The sequence below is a fragment of the Pongo abelii genome, chromosome 11 (assembly GCF_028885655.2).
Source record: "Pongo abelii isolate AG06213 chromosome 11, NHGRI_mPonAbe1-v2.0_pri, whole genome shotgun sequence".
In the NCBI taxonomy this organism is placed as follows: domain Eukaryota; kingdom Metazoa; phylum Chordata; class Mammalia; order Primates; family Hominidae; genus Pongo; species Pongo abelii.
In genome coordinates this window covers 97,310,810-97,329,049 of record NC_071996.2, presented here as the reverse complement: position 1 = coordinate 97,329,049, position 18,240 = coordinate 97,310,810, and the positions used below count along the sequence as shown (strand labels likewise).

The 18,240-nt window shown below is 33.2% G+C and overlaps 1 long non-coding RNA gene across 1 annotated transcript in view; it reads right to left on the bottom strand.

Moving 5' to 3' along the window:
• The window catches only part of LOC103890004 (uncharacterized), a 112,514-nt gene extending 94,516 nt beyond the window's left edge, over window positions 1-17,998 (bottom strand). Inside the window, exon 1 of the long non-coding RNA XR_654357.3 lies at window positions 17,948-17,998. This is a non-coding gene — a long non-coding RNA (uncharacterized LOC103890004). The remainder of the gene's footprint in view (window positions 1-17,947) is intronic.
• Window positions 17,999-18,240: the final 242 nt, after the last annotated feature.

The window sequence follows — 18,240 nt, the reverse complement described above, 5'->3', positions numbered from 1 at the left end:
GGAACTAAAAAAAGAGCCCGCGTTGCCAAGTCAATCCTAAGCCAAAAGAATAAAGCTGGAGGCATCATGCTACCTGACTTCAAACTATACTACAAGGCTACAGTAACCAAAACAGCATGGTACTGGTACCAAAACAGAGATATAGATCAATGGAACAGAACAGAGCCCTCAGAAATAACGCCACATATCTACAACTATCTGATCTTTGACATACCTGAGAAAAACAAGCAATGGGGAAAGGATTCCCTATTTAATAAATGGTGCTGGGAAAACTGGCTAGCCATATGGAGAAAGCTGAAACTGGATCCCTTCCTTACACCTTATACAAAAATTAATTCAAGATGGATTAAAGACTTAAATGTTAGACCTAAAATCATAAAAACCCTAGAAGAAAACCTAGGCATTACCATTCAGGACATAGGCATGGGCAAGGATTTCATGTCTAAAACACCAAAAGCAATGGCAAGAAAAGCCAAAATTGACAAATGGGATCTAATTAAACTAAAGAGCTTCTGCACAGCAAAAGAAACTACCATCAGAGAGAACAAGCAACCTACAAAATGGGAGAAAATTTTCGCAACCTACTCATCTGACGAAGGGCTAATATCCAGAATCTACAATGAACTCAAACAAATTTACAAGAAAAAAACAACCCCATCAAAAAGTGGGCGAAGGACATGAACAGACACTTCTCAAAAGAAGACATTTATGCAGCCAAAAAACTCATGAAAAATGCTCGCCATCACTGGCCATCAGAGAAATGCAAATCAAAACCACAATGAGATACCCTCTTACACCAGTTAGAATGGCAATCATTAAAAAGTCAGGAAACAACAGGGGCTGGAGAAGATGTGGAGAAATAGGAACACTTTTACACTGTTGATGGGACTGTAAACTAGTTCAACCATTGTGGAAGTCAGTGTGGCGATTCCTCAGGGATCTAGAACTAGAAATACCATTTGACCCAGCCATCCCATTACTGGGTATATACCCAAAGGACTATAAATCATGCTGCTATAAAGACACATGCACACGTATGTTTATTGCGGCACTATTCACAATAGCAAAGACTTGGAACCAACCCAAATGTCCAACAATGACAGACTGGATTAAGAAAATGTGGCACATATACACCATGGAATACTATGCAGCCATAAAAAATGATGAGTTCATGTCCTTTGTAGGGACATGGATGAAACTGGAAATCATCATTCTCAGTAAACTATCACAAGGACAAAAAACCAAACTTCGTATATTCTCACTCATAGGTGGGAATTGAACAATGAGAACACATGGACACAGGAAGGGGAACATCACACTCTGGGGACTGTTGTGGGGTGGGGGGAGGGGGGAGGGATAGCTTTAGGAGATATACCTAATGCTAAATGACGAGTTACTGGGTGCAGCACACCAGCATGGCACATGTATACATATGTAACCTGCACATTGTGCACATGTACCCTAAAACTTAAAGTATAATAATAATAATAAAATAAAAAATAAAAAAAAAGAAAGAAAAAGACTTATCTCCCTAGAAGAAGACAGAATTATGGCAGCAGGCTTTTTTGGACTTGAATTGGTACTCTGCCCTGGGTATTCAGCCTGCTGGCTTACTCTAAAGATTTTGATCTTGCTAAGTCTCCATAATTGCATGAGCCAATTTCTATAATTTCTTTCTCTCTAATGTATGACAGATTTAAGAAAGTCCAATAATCAGTTTAAAATACATATATATATAATATTTGTATATATTATATAGATATGGGAGAGAGAGAGAAAGGGAGTGAGAGAGAGAGGCATATCCTGTTATATCTGTTTTCTGGAAAACTAATATCCAGATTTTAAAAATATTTACTTTATATATTCTGGTTATTAATCCCTTGTCAGGTGGGTAATTTGCAAATATTTTCTCCCATTCTGTGTTAAAAAATATTTACAATTTAGTGTTGACACATTATGTAATTTTATTATTCTCATTTAAAATTAGAAATGAATTTTATTTTATGTGATGTAGTTTTATAATTGTTGTTTTTTTCTATGAATTCTTAAGATCATGCCTTATCCATATATGTCAACATAAGCAATACCACATATCTACTCTGATTATTAATTATTTGTGAATTCATAAGATAAACACTATTTGATAATTTTGTGTTTTTCCTTTTATGTTACATATTTTTTCTTTCATTTTTGGTTTATATCTAATAATTTTACATATTTATGACATCCATGTGATGTTTTGATATATACAAATACAATGTGTAATAATCAAATCAGAGTGATTAGCATATTTATCACCTTAAATAGTTATCATTTATTTGTGTTGGTAAGATTCAAAGTCCTCTCTTCTAGCTATTGAAAATAGACAATAAATTATTGTTAATTATATTAATACTACAGTACTACAGAACACTAGAATTTATTCCTCCTATCTAGCTATAATTTTGTTTTCATTAAGCAAAACCCTTTCTAACCTCCCCTCTCCCTAACCTTCTTAGCCTCTAAGAACCACAATTATATTCTCTACTTCTATGAGTTCAACGTTTTTTAGCTCCCACATATGAATGAGAATCTGCAGTATTTATTTTTCTGTGCCTGACTTATTTCACTTAACGTCATGCCCTCCTGGGTCACTAATGTCGCCATGAATGGCAGGATTTTATTGTTTTATGAATAAGTAGTATTCTATTGTGTATAATACTATTGGGGTATATATCACATTTTCTTTATACATTAATCTGTTGATGAACTTTAGGCAATGCTTCATGGCTTTTATCATCTTAGGTGAAAAGTGAACTGCTAATCTTATGGTGATTACCTTGTAAATAAATGATTGCTTTAATTTCTTTCAACGTATTCTCTATATCTAGCTGGCAACATTTCACTACGATGTGTATGGGTGTTGATCTGCATTTTTTCCTAGTAAATGTTAACTGAACTTCTTGTACATGTAGATTAATTTTTTAAACCATATTTGTAAAGTTTAGCCCATTCGTTCTTCAAATATTTTTCTCCTCTCCATCTCTGTCTTTTGTTCTCTCTCCTTATTTCCCCCTCTTCCTTTCTTCTTGTACTCCAATATGTGTATCTTGCTTCCCTTAATGATATTACACATTTCTTTGAGGGTCTATTCATTTTTCTTCATTCTCTTTTCTCTGTGTTCTTCAGATTACATAATGTCTACCAATCTTGCCTCAAATTTATTGATTTATTTTTATGCTTATTAGAATATACTTTTAAGGTCTTCTAGTGAATTATTCTTTTCAGTTATTGTACTTTTTAATATTGTATTTAATTTCAATTAGACCTTGTTTATTATTTCTATATCTTTATTAATATTAATTTCATGATATGTTTTTGTACATATATGGACATAAATGAATGTATAATTGCTTAACTGTGTTGTGAAAGAATTCACAGAAAGTGATGTACAATGGAATGTACATTTTCTTTATTCATTTTTGGATACTTCGGTGGATTCTGTATCTTTGCTATTGTGAATACTGTTTCAATAAATATGGGAGTGGTATCCCTTTGATATACTGATTTATTTTTCTTTGGATAAATACCCAGTAGCAGGATTGCTGGATCTCATGGTAGTTATATTTCAGTTTTTGGAAAATTCTATAAACTGTTTTCCATAGTGGCTGTACTCATTTACTTTCCTTTTAATAGTTTATAAAAGTTCTCCTTTCTCCAAATCCTCAGGAACAACTGCTGTTTTTTGCCTTTAAAAAAAAACCATTTTTTTCTGGGTATATAATAGGTGTATATATTTATGGGATATAAAGGATATTTTGATATAGGCATACAATGTGTAATAATTGCACCAGGGTAAATGGGGTATCCATCACCTCTAGAATTTATCCTTTGTATTACAAACAATCCAATATACTTTTAGTTATTTAAAAATATACAATAAGTTATTATTGACTATAGTCACCCTTTTATGCTATCAAATACTAGATCTTAGTCATTCCATTTTTTTGTTACCATTAACCATCCACACTTCCCTCCCACCCCCTACCTACCCTTCACAGCCTCTAATAACCATCATTCTACTCTCTATCTTCATGAGTTTGATTATCTTAATTTTTAACTCCCACAAATAAGTGAGAACATGTGGTTTATCTTTCTCTGCCTGACATTTTTAAGTGAACATAATGACCTCCAGTTCCATCCATGTTGTTGCAAATGACAGGATCTCATTGTTTTATGACTGAATAGAACTCCATTGCATATATGTACATCTTCTTTATCTTTTCATCTGTTGATGTGCACTTGGGTTGCTTCCAGTCTTTAATATTGTACATAGTGCTGCAAAAAAAATGTGGAAGTGCAGGAATCTCTTTGATATACTGGTTTCCTTTCTTTTGAGTATATACCTAGTAGTGGGATTGCTGGATAATATGGTAGTTCTATTTTTGAGGAACCTCCAAACTGTTCTTCATAGTAGTTGCATAAATATACATTTCCCCCAACAGTGTATGAGGGTTGACTTTTCTCCATATCCTTCTAGCATTTCTTATTGTATGTCATTTGGATAAAAGTCATTTTAACTGGTGTGAGATGATATCTTATTGTAGTTTTGATTTGCATTTCTCTGATGATCAGTGGTGTTGAGCATATTTGTATATATCTGTTTTCCACTTGTATGTCGTCTTTTGAAACACATCTAATCAGACCTTTTGCCCATTTTAAAATTAGATTATTAGATTTTTTTCTTACAGAGTTGTTTGAGCTTCTTATATATCTTTGCTATTAATTCTTTGTTAGATAGATAATTGTAAATACTTACTCCCATTCTGTGGATTGTCTCTTCACTGTGTTGATTGTTTCCTTTGCTGTGCAGAAGCTTTTTAACTTGATGTGACTCCATGTGCCCATTTTTGCTTTGGTTTCCTGTGCTTGCAGGTATTACTCAAGAAATTTTTTGCCCAGACCAATGTCCTTGAGAATTTTCTCAATGTTTTCTTGTAGTATTTTAACAGTTTGAGGTCTTAGAATTAAGACTTTAATTCATTTTGATTTGATTTTTGTATATGGTGAGAGAGAGTGGTCTAGTTTCATTCTTCTGCATGTGGATATCCAGTTTTCCCAGCAACATTTATTGAAGAGACTCTCCTTTCCTCAGTGTATGTTTTCGACATCTTTGTCCAAAATGAGTTCCCTGTAGATGCCTGTAGATGTATGAATTTGTCTCTGGATTCTCTATTCTGTTCCAGTGGTCTATATGTCTATTTTTATGCCAGTACCATGCTGTTTTGTTTGCTGTAGCTCTGTAATAGAATTTGAAGCCAGATAATGTGATTTATCTAGTTTTTTTGGTTGTTGTTGTTTTTGCTCAGAATATATTTAGTTACCATGGGTCTTTTGTGGTTCCATATAAATGTTAGGATGTTTTTTTTCTATTTCTGTGAAGAATTTTAAGATAGGGATTGAAATGCATCTTTAGGTTCCTTTGGGTAAAATACAAATTTTAAAAATATTAAATCTTTCAAACCATGAAAATGAATTATATTTCTATTTTTGTATGTCCTCTTTAATTTCTTTCATGAACATCTTCAATAGTTTTTATTGTCAAGATCTTTCACTTCCTTGGTTAAGTTCATTTCTAGGTATTTAATTTTATTATTTTATTTGTGGCTATCGTAAAATGGGATTACTTTCTTGATTTCTTTTTCAGATGGTTCAATGTTGGCATATAGAAATGCTACTGATATTAGTATGTTGATTTTGTATCCTGCAAGTTTCCTGAATTTATTTATCAGTTCTGACAGTTGTTTTGGTGGAGTCTTTAGTTTTTTCTTAATATAATATTATCTGCAAACAAGGATAATGTGACTTCTTCCTTTTCAATTTGGATGCCCTTTATTTCTTTTGTCTGATTGCTTTTGCTAACACTTCCAGTACTATGTTAAATAAGAATGGCAAAAGTGGGCATCCTGTTGTGTTCCAGATCTTAGAAGAAAGGCTTTAAGTTTTTCTACATTCACTATAATACTAGCTATGGGTCTATCATGTATGACTTTTATTATGTTGAGGCATATTGTTTCTATCCTCAGTTTCTTTGAGGGATTTTATCATGAAGGGATGTTGAATTTTATCAATTGCTTTTTCAGCATCAATTGAAATGATCATATGTTTTTTGTCCTTCATTCTATTGATATGATATATTACATTGATTGATTTGCATATGTTGAACCATCCTTGCATCCCTGGGATAAATTCCAGTTGGTCATGATGAATAATATTTTTAATGTGCTGTTGAATTCTGTTTGCTAATACTTTGTTGGGAATTTTTGCACAAATATTTATCAGATATTGCCTTGTAGCTTTCTTTTTTTGATGGGTCTTTGTCTGGTCTTGCTATCAGCATAACACTGGCCTTGTAGAATGAGTTTGGAAGTACTCCCTCTTCCTCTATTTTTCAGAACACTTTTAGTAGGATCGGCATTAGTTTTTATTTAAATGTGGTAGAATTAAGCAGCAAAGCCCTCAGGCTCTGATCTTTTATTTGCAGGGAGGCATTTTATCATGGCTTCAATCCCATTACTTGTTGGTCTGTTCAAGTTTTGGATTCCTTCTGGTTTAATCTTGGTAGGTTGTATGTGTCTAGAAACTTGTCTATTTCTTCTAAGTTTGCCAATTTATTGACATACATTTGCTCATAGTAGCCTCTAATGATCCTTTGAATTTCTCTGCCGTTGGTTGTGAGGTCTCCCTTTTCATCTCTGATTTTATTGTTTTGGGTCTTCTTTCTTTTATTCTAGTCTTCCTCTGTCTTATCTTTAAGGCCAATAACTCTTAGATTTGCTCGTTTGAGGCTATCTTCTAGATCTTGTAGGCATGCTTTATTCTTTTTTCTTCTTTATTCTTTTGTCTCTTCTGAATGTGTATTTTCGAATAGCCTATTTTCAGGCTCACTAATTCTTTGTTCTGCTTTATCAATTCTGACATTAAGAGACTTGGATGCATTCTTCAATATGCCACTTGTGGTTTTCAACTCCAGAATTTCTGCTTGATTCTTTTTAATTTCTATTTTCCTTGGTAAATTTATCTCATAGAAATGTGAATTCTTTCTCTATGTCACCTTGAATTTCTTTGAGTTTCTTCAAAACAGCTATTTTGAACTATCTATCTAAAGGTCACATGTCTCTGTTTCTTTAGAGTTGGTCACTGGTACCTTATTTAGATCATTTGGTGAGCTCATGTTTTTCTGGATTGTCTTGATGCTTCTGGATATTCATTGGTGTCTGGGCATTGAAGAGTTATGTATTTATTGTAATCGTTGCAGCCTGAGCTTGTTTTTAACTACCTTTCATGGGGAAGTTGTCCATGTTTTCTAAGGGACTTAGGTGCTGTAATCTAAGTTTTTGGTCATTCCAGCCTTATGTGCATTATGGGAAATCCCAAGCCCAATTACACTGTCACTCTAGCAGACTCATAGAGATACCACTTCAGTGGTCTTGAATCAGATCCCAAAGAATGATCTGGATTATTAGGCAGAGACTTGTGTTTTCGTTCCTTACTTTTTCCCAAACAAATGGAATTTCTCTCTTTCTCTCTGTGCTGAGCTACCTGGAACTAGATGGAGTCCACAAGCACCCCTGTGGCCACCACCACCTGAGCTGTGCTGGGTCAGACCAAGGCCCTAGGGATCTACAATCAGCAGATAGTAAACCCAGCCAGTTTTGATTCCTTCCCTTCAGGGTGGTGAGTTTCCTCAGGCCCCAGGTGGCTCCAGGTATGTTGTTCCTGGAGTCAGAAAACTTAGTAATCCACTTGGTGCTCTATTCTACTGTGGCTGAGCTGGCACTGAAATCACAAGCAAAGTCTATCCTAATTTTCCTGTCCTTTCCCCAGGCGGAGGAGTTTCTCCTCATGTGCTCCACTACCATAGGCCCACAGGGTGTACTGCCAGCGTACTGCTGATGTTCACTGAAGACCCAAGGACTCTTCAGTCAGCTTGTGGTGAATGCTTCCAGGCTCACTCTTCAGGGCAGTGGTCTCCCCTATGGCCCAGAATAGGTCTAGAAATCCTATCCAAAATCCAAGGCCTGGAATTGGGTACCCCTAGTACCTACTTGTTGTTCTTCCGCACTGTGGCCAAGCTGGTACCTAAGCTGCAAGATAAGGTCCCCTTTACTTTTCTCTCTGCTTTTCTCAAGGAGGAGTCTCACCTCATAGCCTCCATAGGTGTGCTGGGTCACACCTGAAGCCACCACATCCCAAAGTCTCACCCAAGGCACATACCATGTAATAACTGGTTACTACTGCTGATTATTCAGGGCCCAAGGGCTCTTTAGTAAGCAGGTGATCCTGTCAGTACTGGGTCCTTCCCTTCTAGCTAGCAGGTTCCTTTTTGGCCCTGGGTGTGTCTAGAATGTCATCTGGGAGCTACAGCCTGGAATGGGGGCCTCATGACCCTGTCTGGTGCCCTATTCTACTGTGGCTGAGCTGATATTCAAGTTGCAAGACAAAGTCATTTTTACTCTTCCCTATCCTCTTCTCAATCAGAAGGAAAGAGTCTCTTTTGGAATTGTGAGCTATGCTGCCTGAGGTTAGGTGAGGAGTGGTACAAACACTCCCCTGGCCACCCTGGCTGGTGTCTCACTAGACTGTATGCTCCCCAAGTCCAATGGCTTTGAGCTCAGCACAGCACCACTACATGCCTAGGAATTGTCTTCCTTGTGGCCCAGACTGCCTTTCAAGTTTATTTAGAACCTCAGAGCACTTAAGCCCAAGTTCCAACCACAGGGATGGGTGATTCACTTATGACTAGGACAAAATCCACATAGCAAACTGTATTGGTTTTCTGTGGCTTATGTAAAAATGGCCAGAAATGCAGTGGCTTAAAACACTATAAATATATATGTACTATATATATACAATATAAATATATATACAATATACAATATAAATACAATATAAATATAAATATATTATCATAGAGTTCTGTAGGTTAGAAATGTAATGTGAGCCTTACTGGATTAAAATCAAGGCACCAGCTGGCTACAATCTCTTCTGGAGGCTCTAGAGGAAAATCTTTTTCTGTTTTTTAAACAAAAACACTTCTATAGACTGCTTGCAATCAAGATGAGTAAATAATTGTTCATCCTCAAAGTCAGCAACGCTGCCCATGTCCAGCCATTATTCCACAGTCACATTTTCTGACCATACCAGGAAAGATCTTCCATTTTAAAGTCCTGTGTAATTAGATTGTTCCCAGTGGACAATCTGGTATAATCTCTTCATTTCAAGGTCCCTAGTATAATCATTTATGCAAAGTCTTTTTTCATGTAAAGTAACATGTTCAGGAATTAGGATAAGAAAATCTTAGAAGTGGAGGCGTAATTCTGCTTATTAAGCAAAAATTATTGTATGCCTGATTTTTATGTCAGTGTCTAATCATTGAGGAACAGGTAAAAAATAAAGAACTGAAATTAGACATGACATATAAGTTTATGTCTCTTGTAGAAGATCAGCCTTATGGAGAAAGTAATGATAAATTGGATGGGGTAACAGAGCTCTGAGGAACTGTCACAAGAATGCCAGTATGAAAATTTTAGAAAGCTAAAGAATAGAAATTAACATATATTAGATGCCTTTTTTTTCTAAAGACTCTGTTAAACATTTTCTTAGGTTATATCTTTTTATCTTTTGAACAATTCAATCAGTCTACAGTGCTGGGATGAAGAAATATGATGTACTGAAGGATATTTAGGAGAAAACATCAACAGGAATTGCTATAAGTATTTTCATAACACTAGGGAAGGGAAGCCATTGAAGAATAGAGTGGGGACTTCCAAAGCTAGAGAGTCTTAAAATTTCAAATGTCTATTAGGTGTAGCAATATAGAAGTTTTCCTTCTGGTAACCAGCATTCTATTCTCTACTTTTATGGGGTCAACTTTTTTAGGTTCTAAACATGAGTGAAATCGTGGTATTTGTTTATCTGTGCCTGGCTTATTACATATAACATAAAGTTTTACAAGCTCATTCATGTTTTCACAAATGACAGGGCTTGGATGGTTAGGGAAAGGAAGAGAATGGAAAGATGTTGGTCAAAGGATATGTAATTACAGTTAGATAGGAGAAATAAGGTCAAAAGATTTACTGTACAGCATGATGACTATAGTTAATGACCATACACTGTATTCTTGAAAAATGCAAAGATAGTAGATAAAGGTTCTTATTACATGAATAATAACTATGTGAAGTAATACATTTGTTACCTAGTTTTAATTATTCCACAATGTATATAATCTTCAAAATATAATGTTGTACACAAGAAATACACACAATTTTATCTATCAATTTAAGCAAATAAATAAGTTTTCTTATAATTAGTAAGGGAAACCTTATTTATTAGTTATGAAAACTAGATTATAATATTCTAAGAACTTAATGGAGGTGAGAAAGAAGCAATAATAAGTGTAAACAATTTGTTTCCAAAAGCATGGGTAATACAGTAATGCAAAGTAAACAAAGAAAAAGTTAAAATGACATTAGGACCTCATAGAGATATCTTCATTCCCATGTTCACTGCAGCATTATTTCAATAGGCAAGATGTGGAAACAATCTTAGTGTCCACTGATGGATGAATTAATAAATAAATTATGGCATATATTCACAATATAATACTCTTCAGACCTATAATTAAAAAGACACTGCCATTTGTGACAACATGAATGAAACTAGAGGACATTATGCTAAGTGGAATAAGCCAGACTCAGTAAAAATATTGCATGACCTCATTTATATGTGCAATCTTAAAAAAAAAAAAAAAGTCAAATAAATAGAACCAGACTAGAACAGTGGTTACCAGGGACAGGAAAGGAGAAGAAAATGGAGAGACGTAAATCACAGGGTAGACATTTGTAGTTAGGTACAATGAATAACTCTAGAAATCTGAAGAACTTCAGGACTTTAGTTAATAATATTGTATTTTATACTGAGCACTTGCTGAGAGTAAATTTTTGGTGCTTTTACCACACACACAAAAGAGTATCCAGGGAAGGTGATGAATATGTTAATTTCTTCTACTATAGTAAATATTTCACCATGTATATGTATATTAGAATATGTTGTACACCTTAAAATATGCAATAAACACAAATTTCAAAAAATTCAGCAACTATGTTATTAGTAGGAGTCAGTAAATTGATAAGGGTTCAATAGAGCAGATTTATAAAAAATTTCCAAATAGAGATGAGTGGTGAGAACCTAGACATAAGTTGGTAGATGTATTAGGGTTCTCTAGAAGGACAGAACTAATGGGATATACATGTATGTGTACACGTGTATGTATACACATGTGTACAATATATATATACACCATATGTATATATTTATTTATGTTTATTAAGTATTAACTCACACAATCACAAGGTCCCACAATAGGCCATCTGTGGGCTGAGGAGCAAGGAGAGCCAGTAGTCTGAGTTCCAAAACTGAAGAACTTGGAGTCTGGTGTTCAAGGGCAGGAGGCATCCAGCATGGGAGAAAGATGTAGGTTGGGAGGCTAGGCTAGTCTCTCTTTTCACATTTTTCTCTCTGCTTATATATCCTAGCCTCTCTGGAAGCTGATTAGATTTTGCTCACCCAGATTAAGGGTGGGTCTGCCTTTCCCAGCCCACTGACTCAAATGTTGATGTCCTTTGGCAACACCTCACAGACACACCCAGGATCATTACTTAGTGTCTTTCAATCCAATCAAGTTGACACTCAGTATTAACCACCACATTAGGAAACCCTAACAGCTAATTGGTCATATGAAACTCATTAAATTAATAGATTAAGGAAAAAACAACATATTTTCATATAAGAATAAATATTGGTATTATATCAAATAGATTAACTTAAATAAGTTATTAAACTTTATAGTATTTTAAAATTTACATTGACCAAACAAATCAAAATAAACAATGTAGTGATAAAATATATAAAGTATATACAAATGATTTTTTAGGGTCCAGAAAATAATGTCACTCAAAATTTCAAAATTACAAAGGTACAGAATTTATCTAAATGATTATAGAAGACTGTGGAATAGAAAATCAAAACATCACGTAGGATAAACATTTAGATGACACAGTCATCCACTCATGTATTGTGAAACTGTACACACTTTGAAAAATAGTAAGCATTTAACATTGTGGGTTCAGAAATAGAACTGTGATCACAGTGCTAGCTATAGTTTATTGTTCCCAAGTGCTAGAAAATGAGCTAAATATTTTGATTCACAATCTGATTTAATTTTTATGAACACCCTTTGAATCAATGACTTTCACAAACCCTATTTTGTGGGTGAAGATATTCAGTCATTTAGAGTCCAAACAAGTCAAACAAAATCAGTAAATACTAACTTATTGAGCTAGTATTAAATTCAAGTCTGTGAAATTCTGGAGTAAAGTTGTTTAACTACATTATGCTACCTCCTAATGAAGAACATCCCCCCACCAAAAAATGAAAAAGAAAAAACAACACAACAGACACACACATACACACACACACACACACATACACACACGCACTTTAATAGAAAAACTATGACATGAAAATATCGTAACTCAAAGGGGTATAAGTATTAAATTTTATAAAATAATGTTAAATCACGCCAGAAAATGGCTTGGGATTCAACCAATACTTCTGAATTTTCACCCTTAGAATGTAATGAGTTTATGGTTAATATCCTTGAAACAGCCCAAGTAATTTAAAAACAAATAGGATTTGTTATCTAGATCTATCTATATATCTGTTAAGTAATTTTTTTAAATCCACGTGAGAAAACAGTCTTTTTTCATCAAATTAATATTATTATCAATCCAGGATTCCAAGGTGAACTTTTGGTATAATAAATATAAATCTAAAAGTGCCTTAAGTTATCACAAATTCAGTTGCATTTTTGTAAGCTATGAATATTATGTGACTCAACAAGTTACTTTCTTAATTTATTTGAAACTATAAAAAAGTTATCCATCTTAACAGTATGGGTAAAGTATTTCTATTGTAAGCATTTGTCAGATTTAATATTTGCTATAGTTTCTCAAATATAGAGTTATATAGGAGAAAAAAGGACACTTACATATAGTCAATCAATTTTTGCTAACATGATCAAAATAAGGTCAATAAACATGACTTTTGTGGGAAGTTGTTTTGGATTTGACACTTTGATGCAAAATTATTTTGGCTAACATTTCTTAGAGAATTCAGATACTGGATGACCATAATTTTAAACCACTGATTATACACTATATGTTTTGCTACATGATTGATTCTCAGAGTTGTTACTTGCCACTAAGTTAGATCAAAGAATCTAGAAGATTTAAATTTTTTCTCATTGGTTTTTAATTCCAAAATAATTATTTGTTGTTTCTTGCCAAAAAGTTTACCTAAAACATTTCTGCTTATAGGAAACATATGATAAAATATTATATTTACTTTTTGCTTCCCTTATGCTTATTTGTGTTGTACAGAGCATTGCTATATTTTCGTGTAAGGGCCTCAGGATGGAAATTGGTCAATGAAACATGAGGTTGAAGACAATGGATTAAATAGCGGAAGTCTATTGCATTTTTTAAAAAAACAGGACCTAAATGATATGGTTTATTTTGGTATCATGTTCACTTGTCTGCTGGCATTATTTAACATTGGTCATGCAAAGAATAACTCCAGAACACTTAATAGAAATTAATAAATTTTACTTTTGTGGAATGAAAAAAAGTATCTAAAGAGGAAAATGAAGAACACTGAAAAAGATCCTATAAGTCCTAAAAATGTATCTTAAGTGATACATTGCATTTACAAAGTTATTTATAATACTTAATCACAATGAGTGGGTGATATATGCTAAGGGAAAAAGATTAATAATGTATAGTCTTAATTGTCAAAAAATACATTGTGTGATTTTACCTTTGAATGTGTAGTTTCTAACCTGGCACTCACTTTACTTCACATTCACTTTACTTTTTGCACAAATTGGAGGGTTGAGTTTGGCCTAGCAGCAACACAACCAGTTTAAATTTCAACAGTCCCTAGACTAACTGGGTTTCTTCTGAGAGATAAAAGTGTATTGAAGAGTTCAACAAGATAGTGTGAACTCAATTTTTTTTTTTTAACAATATGCTGACTAACCTTAAAGAGAACATTAAAATAAATAGCAAAACTGAAGGTATTCAAACTTGTGTTAAAAGACATCTTAAGCTAGTGAGAAAAAAAAAACAAAACTTTTTACCATTTTGAAAGGATAAAAGTTTTTATGTATTATTGTTTTACCAATTAGCCTATATATTTTAACATATTTATTGGACTATAATAATAAGTATAATAGCTAATATTGTTTGAGTGTCCAATATCTTATAGACTTTGCAGTTTGTATTGTATTCAATATACCATTTACTGGTTACAACAATCTATATATCAGATATTTTTGTCAAACTCTCCATTTTACAAATGACAAAGTTAAGACTTAGAGAGCCTAGTGTAAAACAATAAATGGTAGAAAAGATAAGTCATTTACACATGCACATACACACAGGTAGATGGATAGACGTACGTGTATGTGTATTATATCTATACATAGAATTAGGTATATATACACACATACATATACATGTATCATTTGGCTTTTCAATATGTTAATATTGTATTGAAATTCATTATAAGTTTATCAAGATAATATTATCCTTTATTTTAAAGCTAAAGAAAATGAGAGTCAAAATATTAAATAACTTGTTGAATGGCACAGTATTAAGTTAGTAGGGTTAGAATCCAAGCTTATTCTCCTTCCAAATTGCCCCACTGCCTCTTTATCTAGGTTACATTTTTCTCTATACTTCTTTAGTTCCTTCTCTCCTTGGTTTTCTCTAGGAATTGGCTATACAGAGATGGGTGTTACAGCATGTTTTAATCCTGCCATAACCATGTATCTTGCTAGTTTGTATTAGAAAGGATTATGCTAAAATTTCTGTGGCTTAGGAAACAAAAGACAAATGCTAACTTCCACTACATGTCCTATATGTCTAAACAATGGTATGTATGTTTGGGAGACAAAGACTTACGGAAATATCAAATTCTGTAGCTGCATCATTAGGACATCAGGTATCCTTGGTTGCTATGCCAGGAGTGAAAGTATAGGGATTCATCAGTGACATTTTCCACATTCCAGAAGGGATAGATATCATGTGCCTCATATTTCATTGGTCAGACCGGTTTTCTGAACCAATCTCATATAGAAGTGGGCTAAAAAGTATTGTCTTCCTTGTGCAGAAAGGGAATGAGAACTGGATATTGGTGAATACTAGTTATCTCTACCAGATCATCCTCAAAAAATGTCTTGGTCCTGACATGGGAATTAACAGCAGACAACCTCAGCCAGGTCAGAAAAGGAAGACTTTGCATAGAAGATACAAGATGCATAAGATTTTTGATTGATGAGATGAGAGGTAAAATAAAAAGTAATATAAACTGTACACAACATAAGATTGCCTCCCCAAAGGCAGAAAACAATCTCTCCTCCCTATGCTACAGCTTGAATGAAAAATAATGATACAATTTACCACTTCTTTTTTTTTTATTTTTATTTTATTTTATTTTATTTTTTTATATTTTTATATTTTTTTATTTTTTTTCTTTTATTATTATTATTATTATTATTATACTTTAGGTTTTATGGTACATGTGCGCAATGTGCAATTTACCACTTCTTTGGATAAACAAAGAGACCTAGAAGATTGAAAGGCTCTTAAAAATAACCATTTGGTTGTATAACATTTTATAATGGCTCATGGCTTTTATAATTGTTTCTCACTGTGCCTGAGAAAATCAGAGGAGTACATGCAAAGAAATACAAAAGCAGCAGCCAGAGTCAGCAGTGACAGGCTCCCCACTGAGTGCCATAAGCTCCATTATCTTCTGTCATAGCGACTCCTCAATCAAAGGGAAATAGTGCACTGGAAGCAGGAGACAAGGAAAAATAAAACATAGGCAAATTGGCTAAATTATAGAACAAATTACTACTGAAGACACAGTTAAAGAATAATAGAAAAGAGCAGGTATTTTCTTACAATTTATTTTTTAAATTCTAGCAAAAATTACATCAATTTACTCTTACATGAGATAGTATGCGTTCTCTGAATAATCAAAGAGATGTTTTTTTTTTTTTTTTTCATTTGTAACAGGTATTTCAGAGTGTTCCTGCCAGTATTATAAACAGAAGTTTATAATATCAATCTGTTCTATTCTTGAGCTTTGCATTCACTGTACAATGCATGCAAAGTCACAGTTCTTTAATAAATATTTCATATAAGGTTTGTTGATTAACTTTAGAGTATATATTGATACATGATATAATAGATGTGTTTCAACAAGACATAAGAGCACGTGCTTTGCTAATCCTTTCACAGTGCCTTTTATCTGAAAATTAGCTCATTTTGTCTACTGTGTATATGCTTATCTTATAACTATGGTTGTAAACACTAGTTTTGTATTTGCCAAATATGTCAATGAACAATAAAGTATAAATTAACACATTCTTATTTCTGTTCCTACACAGCACAGAAATATATCTTATTTTTTAATGTACTTTTAAAATAAACCTTGTCTGCCTTTTGAATCATGAAGATAATTGAGAATTTTCATTTCTCCATCTGATTTCTAAATTTTGCTAGTATTTTTTGAGTTGCATAATCTGCACACTAAGTCCAGGTGCTCTGCATTAACTACTGTAATCTGAATGACCCAATTCTCTACAATAAAATAAATGAGAAGACTGAGTATATATATTAATTATATATAATTCATATCTACAGCCCTCTACATATTCATAAAAATGATGCCCTTATGATTTATTTCCTTTCTTAGTGTCTATAATTGTCCCAAGTTCTAGTACAAATTAATTATTTTAATTTCTGTTTTGTCATTGCAGCACTTTATTCCTATTGTGCAAATATAAAAAGGAAAGAATCTTCTGTGCCCTGAGTCCAAATGAAAATCTCAAGCAACAAAAAAGTGAAGTGATTGGAAAAATAAAATCATTTTGAACCTATCTCAACAGCATTTCAGTTTCATTAGTGTTCTATTAACTTAATACTGTAACCAGATTTTAAGTTCTGACAAAGTTCTGTATGGCAGGTCTCAGTATTAGGTTAATGTATGAATTGTACTGCACTTCACATAAAAATGATGTAAATGTGAATGTACAAGAATAGCCTGACAATTTGAAAAGTCTTTGTAATATTTTCAGAAAACACCCTAGATAGGCTATTATTGAATTATTTGATTTTTGCAAATTATTTTGAATTATGGAAACAAATGGTAGTTTTCTCAAGCCTTAACACCATTGAGGATATTTATGTATGTCTGTTTAACAAATAGAAAATGGTTTGTAATTCACCCCAATGATTGATATGAATTAGATTTTATGAGGTTTTCAGGCATTATAAAGAATTAAATAATTAAATATGCTTGAAAATTTTCTTTATTCAAGTTTTAAGTAGGTTTTACGTAGTGTAAACATGGTCATAAAGAATGATAGTATTATTGGTAATACGCTTAATCCTCATTATCCCTCACTATATCCCTCATTATAAAGTATGTACTCTGATTATTCCTATTTTCTAGATGGTGAAATGGAGAAACTGAGAGGTTAAGTAACTTGCTTAAGGTTATTCAGCCCAGTAGTTCAGAGACATGGTTTAATCTTCAGTCTGGCTCCAGAGTCTGTACCTCTAATCGATATTATGAAGTGTCAGTTTTTTATTTACACCCTTTTAATTCTGGTATATTTTGATTTGGTTTCTTGCATCTATGGGACTTTTGGATAATGATAACTTATGTTTCTATATTTACAAAAAATAAACAAACATAAAACATTACAAGTCATCGATTTCTATCTTGACTGGGATATATAATCTGTTACAAAGCAGAATATTAATTGGCTTACCTGCCCTCAAAGGAAGATTTCTTCTGTCTCTGAAATTTTTATGTTGCATCTTAGACTGTTTTTCTCTTGATAACATTAGGATGAGAAAGATGAAAATAGACTATAGCCAGAAGGTGTTACTGCTGTCTCTGAGACTATCTTTTTGCAACTTGAGTTTTTCTTTCAGTTTGTTAATTTGTAATTCAATCTCTCCCATTTCATCTTGGCCCTTCCTAATCTTCACAGTTCATTTACTTACTCATGTCATTAGCTAACCACTGCAGTCATGTTAGTTTTTATAAACTTAGATAACT